The sequence below is a fragment of the Centrocercus urophasianus genome, unplaced genomic scaffold, assembly GCF_019232065.1.
Source record: "Centrocercus urophasianus isolate 14NV4802_14NV808 unplaced genomic scaffold, USGS_Curo_1.0 seq_9, whole genome shotgun sequence".
Classification (NCBI taxonomy): domain Eukaryota; kingdom Metazoa; phylum Chordata; class Aves; order Galliformes; family Phasianidae; genus Centrocercus; species Centrocercus urophasianus.
Genome location: NW_024885532.1, coordinates 9,748,367 through 9,767,375, shown reverse-complemented (window position 1 = coordinate 9,767,375; position 19,009 = coordinate 9,748,367). Strand labels below are relative to the sequence as shown.

General features: G+C 37.6%; 1 long non-coding RNA gene across 1 annotated transcript in view; it reads left to right on the top strand.

The window, feature by feature from the left end:
* The window catches only part of LOC122171551, a 37,438-nt gene extending 21,906 nt beyond the window's left edge, over positions 1-15,532 (top strand). Inside the window, exons 2-3 of the long non-coding RNA XR_006172020.1 lie at positions 11,860-11,930; positions 15,462-15,532. This is a non-coding gene — a long non-coding RNA (uncharacterized LOC122171551). The remainder of the gene's footprint in view (positions 1-11,859; positions 11,931-15,461) is intronic.
* Positions 15,533-19,009: the final 3,477 nt, after the last annotated feature.

The window sequence follows — 19,009 nt, the reverse complement described above, 5'->3', positions numbered from 1 at the left end:
CCCCCCCCCCCCAAAAAAAAAAAAAAAAAAAAGCATAATTTTATGATGCCCTCGAAGAAAATCCTGTCTTACACAGGAAATAGCACTGATGATACAAAGAACCATTCCTTTCTGTCTATGCTCTTTTATTTGGAGCTTCAGACATCTCTCTGCTTTGATAAAGCAGTGACCTAATGTTAAAAATATTTCCCGTTTTTGTTGTGATAGGAAAAATGTCTTCAGCTGCTCTACTGAACTGCAAGTAAAATGGTAGAAATCTTCATTTAGACATGATAATCATTTAGCACATGAAGCAACAGAAATTGTCATAACTTAATGGAATACACAGAGAAGAGAATGTTTAAATTGTGGGCAATCTGCTTTGTCTGTGTTGCTAGGCACCATTTCAGACATTCTTGAAATCTGTGCACCTTGGAAGGCAGCAGATCATAGGAAACAGCAGGGGCCCCCTGTAAATGTTTGAGGCATCTTGCCTGCAGTGGAAGAAAATCTCAGTCTTTCATGAGAAGGATGCTATTCTGTTTATGAAAATCAGTATGGAGTATTAATAACATCTTATCATTTTGTGCATTGTTATTTTAAAGACAAAAGCAAGTTAAGTGATAGATGAAAAATACCCCAAGTGTGTGCATTTTTTTTATCACCCAGAAGCTATGTCTTTTCTGTGGTTTAAATATATAAGCCTCATGCTATAATTGAATGGAACCAAATAGTTACCCAATAATATTCTATAGCTCTGTATGAAATACTTCTGTGTGTGCGTGCGTATTGCATTTTTTGTGGGATTTTTAAAAATCATTATGACCTTGTTATTGGAGGAAGTTATATGAATATACATGAAGCATCACACTAGAGGTTGGAAGAACCTGCCTATTTCTTTTATATACTAGTCTAGGTCAGTGTCCTTCTTTGAGATAGGGTATATCAGGTAAATGCAGTTAAATTATTTGATATACGGTGGATATACTACTCCCTCCAGAGAAAAGTAGATGAAAATTTTCAGCAACATGAAATTTTTTAATAATATCGAAAAGAAGTTTATTTCAGTGATATTGAGGATTCACATTTCAAGTGTTTAATAGGGTCAGTGTGAAAACTGTGGGAAACTTCTGCCTCACCCTTGCAGGGAATAGAATTGTTGGCAAAGAGAGGTTATCATTTCTGTGGGGAGGTCATAACAAATTATAATTGTCTTCTGAAATAAGGGGGGGAGGTTGACTGCCTTTGATTAGTAATTACATACTACCTCTGGGCAGTAAACGTAGCAACGATGCATAGCTGCTGTGACAGTCAAACTTATCTTTGGTTCTTCTAAACACACCCTGGTGAGGAGGGAAGTGCTCTGTCAAACCAGTTTGGTTCCTTAAAAAAAAAATAAAATAAAATAGTAAAGCTGCATTTGCAGTTAAGCAATAAAATGGCTGAAGGAAGTGTCATGCTGGAGGTGGTTGACTAACATTTGGGCTCTATCAGTTCTTAGCCTGAATTGGAAGATGAAAGGTGAGCGACAGTTTAAGATGTTTCTCTGTGTGGTCACAGCAGTAATTGTCACTCCCTGCTTCCCTTCTGAGTTAGCTGATTCTAGTCATCCTGGTGACTTTACTTAAGGCCACCTACAACTATAATAGGTGCAAACATTTCCCCTGTGTTGCAAATGGAGGTACCAAGCAGAAGAGTTCCCTACAGAGCCAGAGTTTGCCAGTGGTGTCATTATCTTAAATTCTCAAAAGCTGACTGATCTCTGTAAGAAATAAACAGATGTCAGGGCAGTGATGTGCACGGATGACAACAGTGTGCACTTGCAGCCCAAAAGGCCAACTGTATTCTGGGCTACATCAAAAAAGCAGAGGGAGAGGTGATAGTCCCAACCTGCTCTGCCTTTGTGAGGTCCCATCTGGAGTACTGTGTGCTCTGCCTCCTGCAGTTCTGTTTCTCTTGTCTCTTGAGATACACACCATCCTTCTGCAGCTCCCTTGGACTTCAATTTCATCTGTAGCCAGCAGTCCTCTGACTGCAATTATTTAATTTCTTTGCCAAAGGCAATTTCTTTCATCTTCTGTCTAAGTGAGGAACACCTTGTAAGAATAAAGCTTCTGGTTGTGTTGTACCTGGCGTCTCTCATTAGGTGGTGCTGCGTGGCAGCGGCAATGGTCTCTGCCATCAAATACTGTAATATTACGAGCTCGTTATCTGTAATGCAATACACTGCTGTGAGTGGTGGGAAATGGAGCCTTCCTAAGCCTCGCTTCCATTTTAGTGACTCAGTGCACGTACAATGTATTTCAAATAACCCAATATAATTACTTCTGTTTGTTTATATTCCTTTAAATTTTAGCCTTTTGATGAAATCTTTTAAAATCATTTCTCCTTACGCCAAAGTTGTTAATAGCTTCTGCTTTCTCACTCCTTACATATTTTTTGTAGATTTCTTTTTTTCTGAAAAATTAGCATTGCTCTCAGGAGTTTTGTGATCTCACTTTTATTTTGATTTAAATGTGTGCAGCCAATGGAGTTCCCTTGAGCTGGTTTTTCCCCTTGAAAATTATTCCAATTCAAAAGAAGAGCATAATATTTCTACATCTGGAGTCAGTGAACTTAGCATTAATTTATGTAATTTTCACTTGATGTTATCTAGAACACTGGAATTTCAAAATGCTGCAATTCATGTTAAGTGCCATCACTTGAAAGGAGCTGGTGTCATGGCTATTTTTTTCATACTCTTTGTGTGACACTAATTGCCTCTGTGGTGTCTTCTGGCTCTGTGAAATATTTTTCTGCACGGTATCTTCTACATGTTGCCCATCTGTTCACTTGTTAACAAGTTAAATAAGACTGTGAAATGGGTTGGAAAACTAAGCCCATGTAAAGAGATGTAGAAGTTGGGGAATGTAAGGATGGGAGAGAAGATGTATTTAGAAAACTGTTGCTTCCCCAAACTGTATTTACGTGCATGTGGGTTGATGCTTGAGATGAGGTGGGATTTGGTGAACATTTTTGAGTGCAACTTGCGCAAAGCACGTCTTGGTATGCTGCTGGAAGCACTGCTTCCAGTAAAGATTGAAAAATTGAAAAGAGTGAAAAAGCTTTTCAAAATTCTTTCCTGAAGGGGGCCCACAGGAAAGCTGGGAAGGAACTTTTTATAAGGGTAGGTAGTGATAGGACAATGAGAAAAAACTTTGAACTGGAAGAGGGTAGATTTAGACTAGATATCGGGAAGAAACTCTTTACTGTGAGGGTGGTGAGGCAGTGGAACAGGTTGTCCAGAGAGGGTTGTGGATGCCCCCTCCTTGCAGGCATTCAAGATCAGGCTGGATGGGGCTGTGAGCAACCTGGTCTAGAGGGAGGTATCCCTGTGTATAGCAGGGGGTTGGAACTAGATGATATTAAAGGTCCCTTCCACCCCAAACTATTCTATGATTCTATTTCCAGTAATAGCATAAAATAACTTCCATGCATGAATAACTTCTTTAAACACATGAAAGCAATGGTATCTAAAGCATTTCCCTGTAGCATGCATATTCTTTTTTACCACATGCCTTTTTTCCTTCTGCTGAACATGGTTATAAACCTTGCAGTTAGATCTCTGATTTGTTCATGGCACCAACCATCCACTCTGGAGAACTGTAGATAATTATTCTCTGACCAGGAATCACAATGACAGTTAAACTGGGTAATTAACCTAGAAAATGCAACCATCAAGTTGCATTTATTTTCGGTTTTGAATGAGTGAGAACATGATATTTAAAGATTGAGTTATTGTGATAACATCAGTTAAAAGCAAGAAGAGAAGACCAGGAGCAGGGAGGTAATCATCCCCCTGTACTCAGCACTGGTGAGGCCGTACCTCAAGTACTGTGTTCAGTTTTGAGCCCCTCACTACAAGAAAGAAAGACCCTAGAACGTGTCCAGAGAAGGGCAATGAAACTGGTGAGGGGTCTGGAGCACAAGTCTTATGAGGAGTGGCTGAAGAAGCTGGGATTGTTGAGTCTGGAGAAGAGGAGGCTCAGAGGAGACCTGATTGCACTCTACAGTCTCCTGAAGGGAGGTTGTGATGAAGAGGGGTTTGGCCTCTTCTCCCAGGCAACAAACAGGACCCAAGGAAATGGCCACAAGTTGTACCAGTGGAGGTTTAGGTTACACATAAGGAGAAACTTTTTCTCTCAGAGGGTGGTCAGGCACTGGAATGACCTGGCCAAGGAGGTGGTAGAGTCGCTGTCCTTGGCAGTGTTCAAGAGGCGTCTGGATGAGGAGGAGCTATGAGATGTGGTTTAATAGCTTGTGATAGTAATGGTGATGGGAAGACGGTTGGACTAGGTGATCTTGTAGGTTTTTTCCAACCTTGTAATTCTCGGATTCTAATAGAGAAATTTGATTTGCTTCAGTTTCTTTCTTTACATGTGCCCTAAACAAATGTGGTTTTAGTATCTGTTAATGTATCTTCATCTATTAATATTCCAAGTAACAGCCCGGTTTGAATGGAAATGTGTGAAACCAAAAAATATGTTTTTTCTACTTCATCTGAAATTCGAGCGCTGCTGTTGTTGTGAGCTGTTTTCCTCCTTTAGTAAAATGGTAGTATGGACAAACATCAGAGATTTTTCAGTTTTTTCAGTAAAAACAACTGTCTGAACTTGAAGTTCTAGGTGATGACGTGTGGCCAGTCAATTCCTCAATCATGTACTGTCTGCCTCATTTGGGTGCTGAATCACTGTATTTTAGGGTATGTTAAGCCTGAGGAATCTGAGCGAAGTCCAGATGTTATCCTTATCTCATTTCCAGTATCCTGTGGCTATGGATCTGTGGGTGTTGGGAACCCATGGGCCAGTTGCTGTGGTTTTTGGTGCTGGAGACAAGCAGTTTGGTGGGTGGGTAGGGGTAAGTAGCCTGTGTGATCAGAAGATGGGGTGCTTCCTAAACGCAACCCCTTCACTTGGTGTGAAGGGGGAAAGTTTCAGGATGACAGGAAGGTCATGGTTTTCTTTTGTGATTGATCTGCTCAGCCAGCTCTGCAAAACCTTCTGTTTGTGTGCTGCGTGCATGCTGTTGTGGTGTTCCCACCTGTCCTCTTTACTGAGCTGCTTTGTTGCTCATATTCCTTGACTCTTTTTATTTCAACGCCCTAGGGCATTTTTCAGAACTTACTGATTTTCTATCCAGAGCAACCTCTCTGTTTCCTCCTCTGTGTTACTCAGGCTGACACTATACAGAAGTCCAGCTGAGACACAGCTGTGCACAGATTCATTTATTTCTTGATCACTTTATCCATCAGCTTGAAGAGGTATTATGAACTGTAAATCAGGTAACGATGTAGTGCCAAAGGGGTAGGTGTTTAGGGGGGAAAAAAAAAAAAAAGGAAACAGCAAATGAAATGACTTACTTTCACAATAGGCAAATTCAAAACGTGGCTGGCGTTAGAGCATGTGCATTATGAAACATAATCATTAAAAATATCTGAGCCATGAAAGTGGGATAACAATTAAAATGGAATCTATACCCTCTACTTTTCATGTTAATTCAGTAGATTGCTTTTCTGAAAACTGTTCCTTCATAGCTTTGTTCCTTGTTCATGTTTCTTTCTCCTATGGCAGAAATAAACATCCAGTTCCAAGGCACCACTATGATGTGTGAGTTGAGTTTAGAAATGGTGCACATTAAAACAGTTTGCAGAATTAATAGGCACATCTGATTTATTTGGATATTACACTGATACAGTAAATCTGCAGTGGTTTTATTCTTTTTGTCCCTTCAGAGATTACTATCTTTCAATTTACAAGTTTTATCTCCTGCTGAAACACCTATTTCCATTCAGTTTATCTTGCCAATCTGCTTATTCAATGAGAACTTATCATACAACCAAAGTAATGAGATTTTTTTCTTAGTTTGACACCTGTCAATACAGTCATCAGTATAAGCAACAGTATAAGCTTATTCATCTTGCTGTCACTTCTGGGATGATCTTGTTTGTGACTGAACTGCTTAATCTCAACTGTTTATGGAAAATATCCTTGCTCTTTCTGCAGCATTTTTTCTCCAAGTCAGGGATTCTCATAAACATTCTAATGAAGTCTTCACTTACATCCTTCAGAATTTGACAGAAGAGCTGAAAAGACATAAAATCCCAGAGCAGAAGTAGATGACGTGGAGAGATTTGTAATTCTTACGCTTACACTATCATGTCTCCTTGCTTTTCCCTTATCGATTGTTTTTCTTCATCTTTTGTGTTTTTTTTTTTTTTTTTTTAAAAAAAAAAGGCAGTTATGGTATTCTGTGAGTCTTGGCATGCCTCTTTCAGCAAGCATACCACAGTAAGACCCCATCATTATGATGATGATAGAAAATTACTCTAAGTTGTCTTCAATAATCAGTCTTTTCCTTTCATAAATGTCTGTTCTGATTTGTTATCAAAGGCATTTTTGGCTGAAGACTTAAAAATTTCCACATCCTCTAAAATGAAACTATGTCTAGGGATTTGGGGTATGGGTTCAAATAGGATGGTACAACTTTGCAGCAATAGAACAGGAATCATTCAAAATGGAAAACTGTGTTATGGATACACAGAGGACCCCATTCACATGGAACAGTGCAAATGATCAATGTGAGAAACCTTCATCTCTTTTAGCCCTCTTGTTTTTGCTGTTATTCCCAACTGTTCAGTCTATTCTCCTCACTGGAGTCATGCCTGTCATGGATTTTAGCAGCGAGTTATGAGGACTCTAAAAGAAGAGCTTCACAGAATCACAGAAAAAAAACTCCCTTCTGTAGTCTCAGAAATCCAGACATTGCTCTTGACTCATAAAGTTTTTAAGGTAGGCAGTGTCTCAAGTTAGTTGCTGGACAGTTTCCAGTGAAAGCCTCTGTGGGTACCAGCTCTTGAGCATGTCTCAGGGTTTGTTGGACCATGAATTAAATGGTGATGGGGATTCCTTTTAGACTGCTTTGGCTGCTTTGAATCAGGCATCCCTTCTGCTACATGTAGTGTAGCTGGATGATATAAATGCCTACACTGTAGGGAACCTGCTTTAGTAAAAGGGTTGGAGTTGATAATCTCCGGGAGGTCCTTACCAACCATATGAGTCTGTGATTCTCTTCTCAGGGCCCTAAATTCAGGAGTCTTGAGAAGCAGGTCCTGCTTGCTTCAGAAATGAGTTGTTCTTTTCCAGTTTTGGCTTTCAGAAAGCTAGTAACCTCTATGGTTTGGCTGTTTGCTGCAAAGCCAAAGCTTTTTTACCCAAATGGTGGCCTCTGTCATTTTGCTGCTTGTGTGTTCAAGATTAGGTACAGCAATGCTCTGAATATTGTTCCTATCATCTGCCCTCGGGGAGAGGTTTGAGAAAATTAATCAACTACTGCAGAAAACCATGGCATTGTTAGACTTCTTATGAAATTCAGAGAGGAAGAGCATTGTCAGTTTCTTGAAATCTTGCTTGTTGGCTTTAGGTGTAGCCTACGTAACTCTTGTGCATATTACTGTACACAGTAAGAGTACAGTTTGGAAATGATGTTTTGGGTGGTTAGAGCCAAGTGAGTGTTGTAAATGGAGATATATAATGTGGAGATCATGTGACGGTGGAATCACATGCCCTGGTAACCTGATCCAGATTTTTTTGGTACTTGGGGAAAAAAGAGGGGAAAAAGGCCATTAACAAGGTAATATTTCAGACATTGACACATATGTGATGTGATCTCTCCTTTCCTTAGTTAATGGCACAGGCTCAGCTCTGCTGAGGCAGGCAGTGTGGTGGAACCCAGGGAACCTGGCAGGCATAACTGAAATCCTGCAGCAGGGGCTTTGCCATGACATTACATTTGTATCACTGCCCTGGTTCTTTACAGCATGTTAGTCATCCTCTCTGCAGCACAGTGTTAAGCTTGGCTTTTGTTGCTGCAGACTTAGTTCAAGACATGAAGTTCATAAATCAGTTTGGTGTACTTAAGATCACTGTCTGATAAATTGCTTGCTTTCTGAGATCTTTGTGTGATTCCGTATTAAGGCTATTTCTACCTCATATTGTTTGGTTCTTGTCTTGAATCTTCCATCCCTAACCTATTGGTTTACATTGTGGTGTTGAGCACTTCACACTGATGTAATTGGTATTTCTTTAGTATTTCTTTAAAATCAATGTGTGAGGTCCTTAATCAACTTGAGGTTGTGTGGTCTGAAAGCGGCTTATCGGAGGAGCTGTGAACAAGACCAAGAGAGCAAGACTTAGGAAATTTGAGCTTCAGAGTAGACAAATGGCTGGTGAGTTCTTAGGTGTTCTGTGGTAATGCTTCATTCAGGCCATGATTTGGGTATGATAAAATGCCTTCTTCTTAGGTTTGAGCAGCTAACTTTTTTGTGATGGGGGAACAGTTAACCAGTGTGTCCAGGTATGTTAAGTGAGGTGTTCTTGTTTTCTATTGAATGGGGAGAGTCTGGCTGTAGGGTTTTCACCACAGCAAAATCAAGGTAATAAAGCTGCTGGTCTTTTGCATTTTGTGAGGTGTGTGTGTGTGCGCGCGTGTGTGTGTGTGAAGCCAACCCATTTGAAACCTACAGCCCTGTATGACAGCAGTCTCTCTTGGGATGCATTCAAATTGGTGTAAACCATGGAAGCAATTTGATGCAAACTCGGTGTTGCCTGTTAACACTGAAAGAGTTTTCCATTTTTAGTGGCTTTTAGGGCAAGACAACATATGACCAGCTTTATTTGTCCTCCAGCAGGACAAGCCAAAGAAGTGTACTCATTGTTAATTTTGGTACTGTGACATATAATTAAGATATTTTTCTGCACCATGTTCTTTTTGTTCAGTCATGCCATCTTGTGAGTGGTTGGTCTTTGGTTATGTTTTCTTGAATTGCCACCTCCTAAAGAAATCACTGCAAACCTGAAGTTAAATTAGCCCTCTCCACGTATGTGTAAGCATTTAATTTACTTGCAGTTTGAAGTAAATTGCATGGATTTGGCAATTGCCAAGTTACAAAGTATTTGGGGACGCCTTCCTACAAAACTGAAACCAAGCTGTTTTATAAGAGCAATTAAATGTGATTTATGGTCTGGTCTTTAATTATGTCTTTGCCTTCTTTATATTAAAAACAACAAGCAAACAAACAAACAAAACAACCAACCAACCAAACAAACAAACAAAAAAAAACAACAAACATAGAAGGAAGCCAAATGAAGGAAAGGAGAGAGAATTTAGGAGACTGTGTTCAGACATGGATAAAAACCACTTTTGGCCGATATTGTTTTTATTGTTTGAATCACATGGCTTAAGTGGTTGACAAATTATCCAAAATCAATTCCGACAATTACATAAGAGTACCACACCCAGTATAACCAGTTTTAATGAATAAACAGTGACTCACAAATAGCAGACATTGTTTGAAGATGTAGTATCTTGGGGTGGGATTTATTTTGTCTTACTCACATCCTTAGAAGCTGGGGAAATCTGCGCCGATCCATGGCTTTCCAATTTTTAATGGTACCTTGTTGCTATGTGGACTACAATAGCTAGAGCCATGATTGGTGCCTTGCAATGAGTATAAGCTGGATGAAAGTCCTTTCTGAGAAAATATCTCTGTCTCTGTGTGACAGCTTGGCTTAAAATGGAGCATAGTTCTTTTTTTTTCTTTTCTGGCATCAACAAATTCAAGGTGTTGTGCAACTGGGAAAGTATTTCAGTTTTAAGCCATCGATATTAAATTGTTTATTGAGAATGCCTCTTAACTACTTAATTATTACTTATCCTTTGTAAATCAATATTGATAAAAACTAACTTGGCAGTTCTGATACCTTTTATTTTTTATGTCAACAAACCACAGTCTTTAAAATCTATGAATTGCAATGTCAGTCTGACTGCTCCATCCTATACACCAAATCAACACTGATTTCCTCAATGGCTGCATAAATAACTTAGTCAAAAGGCTTTCAGTGCAATGACTCCCTGTGTTAATGTAATTTTAAGAGTCTGTACAGTTAACACTAGAATTTGCAATTTTGTGCCGAAACTGGACTCTCTTGCAGTTGGAGAATGCTTCTAGCTAGCTGGGATTGAGAGAAAGCTTTGTAGCAGTCGAAAGTACTCCATGCCTCTATTTTTTTTTTTTTTTATTTGCTTAGAAATTACCTCAGGAAGTGCCATAGAAATATTATTATACCTTGAAGTGTAGCACCATTGAGGTCTGAAGGATCTGTGCTGAAGTTCAGTGTCTCTTCAGTCATATTTCCTCCCTGACTTCTTAGTATAATGTCTTAGTGACCTCCTTATCTATGTGCAGTTCTGATTATTTATTTATTTATTTTTAAGGAATTTCAGCATGAAGGTTGTTCCCAGATATCTAAGTCATTGCAGTTTTGAGATGGGCCCAACTCTGGCCAGTGACATTAGGGTAAAGGAAACACCTCACTGCATGTTGCGTGCATGACTTAGGAATGAACTGTTTGCATTAAACCAAACAAATGTACTGTGTAGTCCCATAGATGTCAGAAAGAACTCTAAAATGAGAATAAAGTTTGGCCTCTTTAAAAGTTGGTTGGGGTCTTATGGGTTAAAAAAAAAGAAATGAAAATCGGAAGATGTTCGTAACATCTAATTTTTTTCTCTAGCAATTGAAGTTCAAGTTGTTGAATTTGAAAAACAAGCAACTTTTTTTTTTTTTTTTTTTTTTTTTTTTTAACATAGCTTAAGTCCAAAGATTCTGGTGACAGTATATGTTCCTCTAGCAATTTATGAAAAATAACAGGGTGATAATTTAGCAGGTCCTTAAAGCACAGTGTCTTCTCCTTTGCTCTTTCACCAGGCATTGCTCATTTGTTTCACCACTAATTTCTTTAATTACTGTGGCAAGTAGCAACTGTTGGTCTGGATGCACATAGATTCCACAACACTTTTGTGTGCCTGAAGTCCTGTGCAGCACTGGGGATGGTCAGGATCCTCAAAAGGAATTTTATGACAAGCTAATGCCTGAACCTGGAGACCCCTAAGCTAACAAAAATAAATGCTTTTCTTTGTTTGATTTCTGTATATAGCTGGAGTAAAACTCTTTTTGGGCTGTTCTAGAAACTTTTCTCCCTTCCTGATTTGTGTGTGGGCTACCAATCTGGGTGTTGATAAAGGAACCTTTGCTGCGGGGAAACCAAGTAAGAAGAATCCAAATGAATTTAAGCTTAAGAGATCACCAGCGTATCACTCTTCACTTGAGATGGAGTGAATTAATACCAGGAGCAAATCACTTTGGGGAAAATAGCTTTGTTGAAAACCTATAGGCAATAGTTTTGGCTTCGGGTGCCTTAAAGTCCTTTGTTTGACATTCTTGTTCATTGCTTTTCACCTTGTATATGAAAAGTAGCCCCACTAGTATAGTCTTACTGTTTTCCAGCTAATAGGTGTTTATGTACATGTGGTAATAAAGACTTGCCAGAGAGGTTCTTTAATCACACTGCCTTAGATGCAAGTGGCAGGAAAAAAAAAGGTAATATATTTCATGCTGGGTATCATGAGTGTTCAAGATGTGAAATGAAGTAGAAGATTTAAATGAGAAAAGACTCCACACTTTTTTTTCTTTATGCTTCTGTTTCAGATTTCTGTTATGCTTTCCAGTATAGCTAGTATATAGAAAATTTAGAAAACAAGTATGCCCACATGATTTAGCTGAAGATTGATTTTGCACCAGCAGAAACTATTTGAAGATGTTAAATCTGACTTCTTTTGAGGCACAACTGTTTTAGGAAACTTTTTATTTTGAAATTAATATAAGAAAGTAGTGCATACTGTGAACTACATGTTGAACTGAAGTTTTTTACTTCTCAATTTTTCTTTCTCATCCTGATTTTTGTATGCATGTCTCAAATTGACCTCTAATTCTTATTTTTGTAGACAGTTACTGGGAAAAGCTTTGGAACAAAAGACTTTCGAGCAGCTTTAGAAAATGGAGTCCTGTTGTGCGAGTGAGTATTGACTTATTATATAAAAATGCTTCAGGTTTCTATCAGCCCGTTTCCTTCTTGGCCTGGTTGTTTTGAGTTAAGTGCCAACAATGTATTAAACTGTATGTTTTTTTTAATCCTTGTTTGAAAGCTGTTCTTCCTTCCCGTGGCAAACGTCCACTTTCTGGATCTATGTATTCCATGTGTTGTCCAACACATTTATCTTAGCTGGGACATTGTGCTGATCCTCTGGCCTTTGCTTAGTTTTATTGCTTATAATGCTCTTAGTGCTACTGGACTTTCTCTTCAGCTCATGCAAGGTGGTGTGGCCAGTGACTGTGATGGAAGCACTCAGTTATTTATATAATCACTGTTGTTTTGTTTTGCCTGCTTCAAGTAAAAGAATCATTGTGAACCCTTGTTTTCTAAATCCTGAAAGACAGTGATTCTTCCCAGAAAACCTGATACCAAAAAAGTAGTTTATTTCAATAATGAATGTGATTAAATCATAAATTAAAAATAAGTTTAGGCCTCTGCTTTGTTTTTTTTTTTTTTTTTTTTTTTTTTTTTTTTTTTTTAGTAATACTAATTACTGAAATTTCTCTTCAGTATAAAATAGAAAAGGAGTTATTTGGCCATCTTAGAATCACATCCAAGTACGTCATTAACATTATCTATAGGATGTCACTTGGCATACTCAAAGGCAACTTAAAATCATAAAATGTTGCAGCCCAGGTTTCAGTAGCATTTGGACTGAACTAGTTACTGCTTTCAACAGCAAACAGTACTCTGACCTCAGCTTTTTCTAGAACACTTTCTCAAAAAAGCTTTCTTTTGTTTATATATACTATAGACTTGGCAATAATGAGACTTGTCAGGTTTCGCTAGTAGACTGAGTCAGAGGTACAAAACATCCACTCATCAGGTCTATCTGTAATTGGTTTTATACTTATTAGAATAATTTTCCAAGGCTGAAACTGGTGTTAACCACCTTCTATTTTAAGGAAATATAGGTGTAAGTGTCCCATTCAAAGACTACATTGGACATTTAAAAATGCCTTGTATCTTGGAGGTATCCATTATCAGTTCAGCCATTTCAGAAAATGTTTATGAAGGTATAATTCTCTTTTATTTATTTGTTTCAGTGTGTATCACAATAACCAAAGTAAATGCAAAACAGGCAACATTCCCACATCTTTACTTCTGTGAATGTTATTCGATTTCCTATTTGTTCTCTCCTTATTTTTTTTCCTTTGGGCACTTCACCTTTCTGACTATCTTGCTAGTTGCTTCTGTAATTGTCTTTTTGGTGTGAGGGGGTGTTTTTGTTTTTCTTTTTTAAGACTGAATGGTTTTGTAGGGATGGAAGTTTTATTTTTTTGTTGCTTATGTAATCACATGTGAACTATATTGACTGTGGTAATAAAACAGCTATTGCTTTAACAAGAAGCTACTTCCTTACTTGATGTATCTACTTAGTGGGATGTGTGTATTGTTTTCAGCTGTAACTTTTAAATCAAGTCTTTAAGCAATGGCAATGAACTGATATACTCTAACTCTTTGATATCTTCATTGTTGACACTTATTTGGCAAAAGAATATGAGCATCCATCTGCCAATCAGTTAAATTTATCTGTAATTAACAGCTACATGTGAGAAAAACATGCAGTAATTTCTTCATCGAGCAGTTTTCTTCAGGAGTCATGTAGCAGTCTTTAAAGGAAAAGACATCTAATTATACTGCACTAAATCATACAGCTGTTCTCCTGTATCATAACTTTTAAATTTGACATACCTTGAAGTACAAAGGTAAGTGATTTCCATAAGAGTTCACTGGAAATGGAAAAGAACAAAATATGGAAGACTTTCAAATGTCCAGTTTTCAGCAAAGTAAAGAAAATAGAAGATATTAAATAATGGAGATAAACTAGCCACAGCACTGCATGTTGCCTTGGTTTCCCCTGGCATGACTTGTTTAATTTACACAGATACATTATCACTGGAGGTGATATATATGGCTTATACAGATCAAATCTATGCTTTCACCACTTATTCTAGTGGCAGCTCAGTTAGCTTGTTTGACTTACTGACCAGTATGTGTGTCAACTGACTAATCAGTTGACAAAATAAATCCTTTTACATTATACTGGATTTCCTGTTTAGAGGAAGGAAGTTTTCTGTTACATGCTACTTTGTGTTCTGAAGCACATAAAGCAAATATATAATGCATTTGGAAGAAAACAGTAGCTTTTTTTTTTTTTTTTTTTTTTTTTTTTTTTTAATTTCTTTTTTTCCTTTTCTCTTGATGGAAAAGTCACCAAGTGTATTTTGTTTGATAACAATGAAGCTGAAACATCTCAGGATCTGCTACCTTTGTCTCTTATTCTGCAGGTGCTTAGAAATCTCTTCCATTTCATTATGTATGCATAAACCCTGTTCTTTTTGTTTATTTTCCAAATATATTTGCTGTTTGAGCAAAGGAGAAAAAAAAAAAATAATGCCTTTTCCCTTGTATAATTTTAAACTTCTGGAGCTGACTCTGCTTTGGTGTGGGTAGATCACAAAACCCAATTGATGTTTTGTGTGGTTAACGGGTCTGGCCAAACAAGCAGCAACAAGGAGAGGGAGCAAGTCCAAATTCCTCAGATGTAGGTGGATAAAGCCTACAAGGTGTCATGAGGTCCAACCTCTTTGTTGGTCCAGTGGTCTAGTGTATATTTCAGTGAATCATGGGATTTCCCTACCAACATGACTGAGAACCTGGGAATAAAGGTGCAAGGAATACCTTGCCTTGTCCTCAATGCATGACAAGATGTGCATCTGTTCTGTTTTTCAGTTTTATTGTAAATTCTATATGAAGTACAAGTGATATTGTGAGGCTCAGTCCTCCTGTCCAACTGGAAAACAAAACAAAACAGAAAAATAACTTGCATGTGTAAAATATTTACAAAAAAATATTGTTGCAGACATCATACTGGGGCTGGTAGCATATGAAATCTGAGCTGGTTTCCTACGGGAATATCAGACCTCTTACAAGGAACACTGAAAATTAATGTTTTTATATGTATTCTTCTGATAAAATTTGATATAGAAGATATGAAAAATCTTTAAATGTGAAATTTCAGTCCAGTTAACATCACCACCAATTTAGCAGAAACATAGAATCACCAATTGTAGAATCAACACATTTGGAAAAGACCTCCAAGATCATCCAGTCCAACCAGTTAAACATGAATTAATTTCTCCTTGTATCCGCCTATCTGCTTCTGTTTTTTTTTTTTCTTTCTTTCTTACTCTGCCTTTATCAACCATCTTATTTTTATGACTTGTCCCATTTTTGCTTCTATAATCTTCTATTGTTGATTTTTGTTTTTTGGTAAACTGACTTAAAAAAAAAGAAAAATGATAATAATAGGGGCATGTGTTAATAGATTCAAATTTATTTGATTCAAGTCATAGGAGTGAGTAATGCAAGCGAAGTTTTTCTTAGTAAGCAATGATGTTCAGACTTAAATAAAATTATGTAATATAAATTCATATGATTTCTTTGTAGCTTGATTAACAAGATCAAACCTGGCATTGTTAGGAAGATAAATCGTCTGTCAACTCCAATTGCTGGCTTGGTAAGTAATGACAGCAAATCTAATATCTGTGGTATGACTCCATGCTCTGCTTAATTAGTGCTTGATAAGCACCCTCTTGCCTGTTGGTCTCACCATGGACTCATTAAAAAGCCTACCAAGTGAACAGGATTATACCTTGAATTTCATTTTTGATCGTGTTACCACTTACACATTAAATTGGAAAGCAAAGATTATCCTTACCATGATCTGAACCTGTAACTTGAATCAACTTGTCACTCTATGGAGCTTCATCATCCCTATATCAAGCACTGGTGGCTCCTGAGTACAAGCCTATACAGCATTACCTTTCTTTATTCAAAGGCTATTGTTGCATTATACTCACAAACCACTTCAGAATCCCCTCTGTTAGGGAAAGAACAAGCTAAGGAATATTTCTTGCAACCTGATTATTTTTAGAAGCTGCTTCTCCCCACCCACAGTAAAGCTTAGGTTGCATTAAAATAACTCTGATGCAGAAATCTCTCTTAAGGCTTCACGTAAGAGATTTAGCAGAAGATATTTTGGCTGAAAATCGTCTACAGAGGGGGGGAAAAGTAACGTATGGAATCATTTATACAGGAAATTTAAGAATTCCTGTATGCTATTTAGTAAATGTGCTGGTCAGAGACCATACACTGAATTTTTTAGCCATTTAGGATCAGAAAACCTTTAAGAGGGTAAGCAAATTGAATTCTTTTTTGCCGTTTTTTTTTTTCCAGATAAATTAGCCTTCTAAGTTATTCCTAACTTACAGGATAACTGTCTCTTAGTCCTGTGGCCAAAACCTCATTTTTAAAAGACACAAAGCAAATAGGGATATGCGTGTGATTCCTACCAGAAGCAGAAGATTCCACCTTATGGTAAATATGCAATCATAATGTTAGGGGAAGTTTCCTGATTTTTGTAAAGGGAGTAGAAGACAAAATATCTCTAGAACTTCAATTGAGGGCATAGGACAGCAAACATCTGCTTTTGCATCAGCTATGCAATTCTTTAGAGGAACTGTATTTAACTTGGCTAGAGGTCATAAGATTGGGTTAACTTGCCATACATTATTGTACAAGCTCAGAAAGTCCATTTCCACATCAAATGAATGTGCAAAGTATTAGTTGCCTTTGTCCCGGAAAGCTTAGGGTATTAGGCTTGTGAATGAGTGCTGCACATTCTTTTCCTGTGAAGCATCCAAAAAAAGAACTCAAAATGATTCTGGGGAAGATGGTACTGTTATTTTATCAGTCACTTGATTGCCTGAATTGCCTCTGAAGTAACCATCTGTCCAGACCGAAAACCGTAGGCTAGATTTCATTTTTTGTGGTGTCGTGTTGTCTTGAACTATGAAATGGAATACCTTTTTAATTTCACATGGTTCTTTTGTTGTTTACAGACACGCAAATTTGGAGTATTCATTAGGTGTTTAGCTTTCTTTTCTTATTTGGTGTGTATCATTGTTACTAGTTCCTACAAGTCTTCAAAAAGAAAAGGGAGGAAGGGTGAATGAAGCTCATAAACCATGACCATCCACTGCTATTGTTGTTATTATTAAAGTACCACTTAAAGGTGGTCCTTGAGACAGCGGATATTTTGTGTTAACCTGTGGAAATAGTTTTACGGAAATACTTTGGTTTCAGAACATTGTGATTATGATGGCAATAACGGGTATGTGTGTATGTATGTCTCCCGACTTGAGAGTGTCATGCTAATTTAAACAGCTTTGGAGAGTTCAGCTTTCATCCCTGAATGTATATAACTCATACTAAAACCTACAGCTCTGTGCATTTGTAGAAACACAAGCGTTAGTACCTGCTATGTTTAGAATATTGTGGCTGACGAACTGCAGGATTTATGGATGGAAAGGATTCACATTCAACAACTTCTACTGAAAATTTCTCTGCTTTACTTTCCAGTATAGAAAAGCAAGGTTTATTGTGCTCCTAAGTGTAGAGCTTGCCAGGAATTATCTGGTTTGCTTGCTATGTTCTGGAAATACTTTCACTGCTTGTTAGTTGATTCTCCCACAAGTCAGCTTCTAGACTGTGTTTTCCATGGCTTCATGTACACTTCCACAACTCTCACTTCTGCTGTATTCAGTGTCTTTCAATCTTACGTTAATTGCTCCCCACCAGACCTTTATAAGATTTGGAAACCTTACTGGTAGGGGGACTTTTTTTTTTTTTTTTTTTTTTTTTAAACCAGATGGAAATTTTAACTTCAAGAGGTAGAATTTATTTCTAAAGGATAAACAGATGCTACAACTTGCATTTGAGTCTTTGATCATTTGATCATGTTCTCTCTACAGCTTCTTCACAGTCCTTTTGGACCTTGGAATTTCTTCAGATTTTCTTTCTTTCTCTAGGGAGTTAATGCATTTGACTTTTCTTTTCTCTCTCCTCTGAAGTTTTGTTTGCTTCAAATGCGTGGCAGTTTTCTCAGCAGTATAGAAGTACAATGCTCAACATAAGTATCTGGTTGAATCTCCAGAAGGGGTTCATTATGTTGTTTATTTGTCTTTGTAGTTATTCTGAAAACAAATTTCTTGAGTAAAATAGGAAATGAAAGCCTGTGTGAATAACAAAAGAGTCTGGGTTTTAGGGAATATTGTGTGCTATACTTTTTAAAATAGAGGTAGGTGACTGAGATGTGTTTTTTTTGTTGGTTTTATTTTATAAATTAAGTGAATTATTAATTTATTTCACTTGCTTTTGGAACCCTTTAATTCTCAAAAACCTAATAGAAACTTGACATTAGAAGGATCATCTAAATTCCAAGCTCATTTTAGTCAACTGAATGTAAGCTTCAGCCTGCATCGCTGGTATGGTTATACTGATCGCTAGTTTGATTATAGTGCGGTTTAGTAACTATGGGTGTGGATCTCAGTGGTTCAGGTATAATCGTGATGGAAAGGATAAATAAATACATGTCTTGATGATTAAACATTGAAATGAAACTTGGCATTCAGTTAATAGAAGTGCTGGTACTGGGCAAACTTAAAAATTCTTTAAGCTGGTGCTGCAATGCTGATGTTCCATTTTTTTTTTTTTTTTTTTTGTTGGAGACATGTGTCCCCCATGGCTTGTGTGACAGCTAATAGTTGTTTTAACCCTTTTTTTAAAAAAAAAAAATATTTTTTCTATCTTTGATTCATGTGTGTTTGTTTGGAAAACTGAACTTAGCCATTGAGGGGTGAGACCACAACCAAAGTTCTTGAAGACAAATGGTAGTAGCAGGAAAGAGAGGGCTGAACAGATCCATCTCCTGATGGTGACGAGAAGCAGTTAGGCCAGCCCTCAAGTTTAACTCTTATTCCAGCAGCAAGTAACAGGGCTTGGCTGCTGGAGACACCTGCTGTGACAGCTGCCCATTTTACAGAGCAGTGTGCCCATTTGGGTTAGTCCTAGCTCAATGCCAGCTTGCCCAGGTGAATTCCTGTGTAGCCATCTCTGATTTCCTTGTCATTCTTGGTCAGTGATGAGTGACCAAG